A 4,114-nucleotide genomic window follows, 5' to 3' on the forward strand; every position below is an offset into this window, starting at 1 on the left:
GGTTCAGCAAAAGCAGGCAACACTCTGGGACAATATCATGCAAATGATTGTAATTTTCAACACTGAACATCCTGAAGCAGTGGTAACTTCCTCAGATGCCTGTGTGTGGATGTAAGAAAAGACTCACCCTAAGTCTTTCTGGAAAATAATTAGTGACCATAGGAGGAGCAGGGCCCTTGGGCTGAGCTTCCGTGCAATCTGGTATTGTGGCTACCTCAGATAAACATAGAAATATGGCGTTTTAGTGAAAAAAAGGTTATTACTGAAAGCATGTTAATACCAGCAAAATTTTATTGGCAATCATCAAAGGCAAAATATCAGTATTGTTGTGATAATGTGCTGAAATGTACATCTATACTGATTTGCAACTGATTATTTATTTACTGCCTACACTATGCAAAAATGCCAAACTACAAGCGGGTAGACCCATTGTCTCTGCAATAGGGTCCTTGCTTGAAAACACATCTAAATACATAGATCATTACATAAGACCTTTTGTATCAGCACTACCTGATGGCTTACTTTGGGAAGATTACTGTTAGAAATGGGGTCTTTGGTTGACAGTCAAGTTACCCCCTGTTCAAGCAAGGACCCTCACTCTAGTCAGGGTAAAAGAGAATCTCCCTCAGCTAACCCCTGCTTACACCCTTGGTAGCTTGGCAGAGTAGTAGGCTTAACTTCAGAGTGCTAGGTGTAAAGTATTTGTACCAACACACACAGTAACTAAATGAAAACACTACAAAATTACACAACACCAGTTTAGAAATATAGGAAATATTTATCTAAACAAAACAAGACCAAAATGACAAAAATCCGACATACACAAGTCAAGTTATGCATTTTTAAAGATTAAACTCAAAAATAGCGCGTAGAATCACAAAATGCTTCGATGAGATGTTAACACGGCGTCATGACGTTCCAACAAGCCGACACCAGCGGCACTGAACACGGAGATGCGTAGACCCCCAAGTACAGTACCTTTGGTGAAGAGTGAAAACAAGTCGAGGCGTGAAGTCGGGGATTGCGGCGTCTGTGCGAAACGTTGAATCCGTGCACTTCGAGCGGCGTCGGTCACAACGTGGTGCGGCGACTTCCACGGAGTTGCGGACTTCAGCGGGGCTGCAGTGGCGTCGGGTCTGTGAAAGTATTCGCGTTCCAGTGAAAATCACAGAGTTGGTTGCAGGTGGCGACACCGGATTCAGCAGCGGCGTCGGTCCGAAGTCATCCAAAGTCGATTTCCTTGGATTTCCACCAGCTTCCCTTACAAGGGCCCAGGGACTGGATAGGGCACCACTTGTCAGAGCAGGAGTCTCTCCAGAGACTCCAGGTGCTGGCAGAGAGAAGTCTTTGCTGTCCCTGAGACTTCAAACAACAGGAGGCAAGCTCTAAATCAAGCCCTTGGAGATCTATTCACAAGATGGAAGGCACACAAAGGCCAGTCTTTGCCCCCTTACTCTAGCAGAAGCAACAACTGCATGATAGCTCAACAAAGCACAGTCACAGGGAGGCAGCTCTTCTCCTCAGCTCTTCAGCTCTTCTTCAGGCAGAGGTTCCTCTTGTTTCCAGAAGTGTTCTAAAGCCTGTGGTTTTGGGTGCCCTTCTTATACCCAATTTCTCCTCTGAAGTAGGCCTACTTCAAAGTAAAGTCTCTTTTGAATGTGAAATCCTACCTTGGCCAGGCCTCAGACACTCACCAGGGGGTCGGAGACTGCATTGTGTGAGGACAGGCACAGCCCTTTCAGGTGTACGTGACCACTCCTCCCCTCCCTCCTAGCACAGATGGCTCATCAGGAAATGCAGACTACACCCCAGCTCCTTTTGTGTCACTGTCTAGTGTGAGGTGTAACCAGCCCAACTGTCAAACTGACCCAGACAGGGAATCCACAAACAGGCAGAGTCACAGAAATGGTACAAGCAAGAAAATGCTCACTTTCTAAAAGTGGCATTTTCAAACACACAATCTTAAAATCAACTTTACTAAAAGACGTATTTTTAAATTGTGAGCTCAGAGACCCCAAACTTCACATGTCCATCCGCTCCTAAAGGGAATCTACACTTTAATCAGATTTAAAGATAGCTCCCATGTTAACCTATGAGAGGGACAGGCTTTGCAACTGTGAAAAACAAATTTAGCAATATTTCACTGTCAGGACATATACAACACATTACTATATGTCCTACCTTAACCACACACTGCACCCTGCCCTTGGGGCTATCTAGGGCCTACCTTAGGGGTGTCTGTCATGTAAGAAAAGGGAAGGTTTAGGCCTGGCAAGTGGGTACACTTGCCGAGTCGAATTTACAGTCAAAACTGCACACACAAACACTGCAGTGGCAGATCTGAGCCATGATTACAGAGCTACTTATGTGGGTGTCACAACCAGTGCTGCAGGCCCACTAGTAGCCTTTGATTTACAGGCCCTGGCACCTCTAGTGCACTTTAGTAGGGACTTACTAATAAATCAAATGTGCCAATCATGGATAAACCAATCAACAATACAATTTACACAGAGAGTATATGCACTTTAGCACTGGTTAGCTGTGGTAAAGTGCTCAGAGTTAAAAAACCAACAGCAACAGGTCAGAACAAATAGGAGGCAGGAGGCAAAAAGATTTGGGTTGACCCTGCATAAGCAAAAAAAGTCCAACAATTACCAAATGATTACATTCCATGTGTGCAGCTTGTACACGAATATCATGCATGACTTTGGTGTTTCAGCAGTTAGATACTTCCTCACTATTACTATTGTATACTGAAATGCTCATGGATATGGTGTTATACTGTGTAAACAACAACTTTTTCCTACTTGACACACAAATGTAATGTCAGCTTCAAGGCACTATGATGGGCACCTGCTTCACCCCCATTTATGCAAAATTGTTAATGGACTGGTTGGAGGCACAGGTGTCCACGCAGATGCCTGCCATTAATGGACATGTGATCATGTGGTTGCGTTTATTGATGATATCTTTGTGAGCTGGAAGGGGGATGAAACATCTGCTGAGTTTTCTATCTGAATTGAATGATAACCCTTTCAACATCCAAAAATGGCTGGGCAAGTCAGTAAAGATAGAATTGTCTTTTTGGATTTAGAAGTACTGGCTAAGAATGGGAAATTGGCTACGAAACTCCACAGAAAACCCACATCAGGGAACAGCATATTGACTGCCTTGAGCGCCCATTGATCTAATCTGATTTACAACATTCCATATGGTGAGCTATTGCGAGCCAAGTGGAATTGCAGTACTGTAGAGGCCTGTGATAAACAGAACAGATGATGATTAACCGATTCAAAGCAAGAGGCTATGGTACTAGGTTGATCAAACAGGTTAATAATAATGTAAACGCCATAGAACACACTGAATTACTATACCCCAGGAAAAGACTGACTCAAAGGATGGCAATGAAGCAATGAGATTTATCACCACATTTTCTAGCCAGTCCTTCTTGGTGAGAAAGATCCAGAATAGGATCTGGCATTTTCTCAAAACTAGTGCTATCATTAACAAATATGTATATGATACACCACAAATAACCTTTGGCAGGAGCTGATCCCTTAAGGACAATTTGTTTTGGAACATGATTATCAAATCAAATCAAAAACATTTATAAAGCGTGCTACTCACCCGTGAGGGTCTCATGGCGCTAGGGGAAGTGGGGTTACTGCTGCTCGAAGAGCCAGGTTTTGAGCTGCCTCCAGAATGCAGGGTAGTCCTGGGTGGTCCTGAGGTTGGCGGGGAGGGAGTTCCAAGTCTTGGCCGCCAGGTAGGAGAAGGATTTCCCACCTGCCGTGGTGCGGCGGATGTGAGGGACGGCGGAGAGTGCGAGGTTGGCGGAGCGAAGTTGACTGGTGGGCGTGTAGAAACTGAGGCGACGGTTGAGGTATTCGGGTCCCGTGCTGTGGAGGGCTTTGTGTGCGTGAGTGAGGAGCCTTTTGCTGATGGGAAGCCAGTGCAGGTGTCTCAGGTGGGCGGAGATGTGGCTGTTGCGGGGTATGTCGAGGACAAGGCGGGCGGAGGCGTTTTGTATTTGCTGCAGATGTTTCTGGATTTTAGCGGTGGTTCCTGCGTATAGGGTGTTTCCGTAGTCGAGGCAGCTTGTGACGAGGGCGTG

The sequence above is a fragment of the Pleurodeles waltl genome, chromosome 8 (genome assembly GCF_031143425.1).
Source record: "Pleurodeles waltl isolate 20211129_DDA chromosome 8, aPleWal1.hap1.20221129, whole genome shotgun sequence".
Classification (NCBI taxonomy): Eukaryota; Metazoa; Chordata; class Amphibia; order Caudata; family Salamandridae; genus Pleurodeles; species Pleurodeles waltl.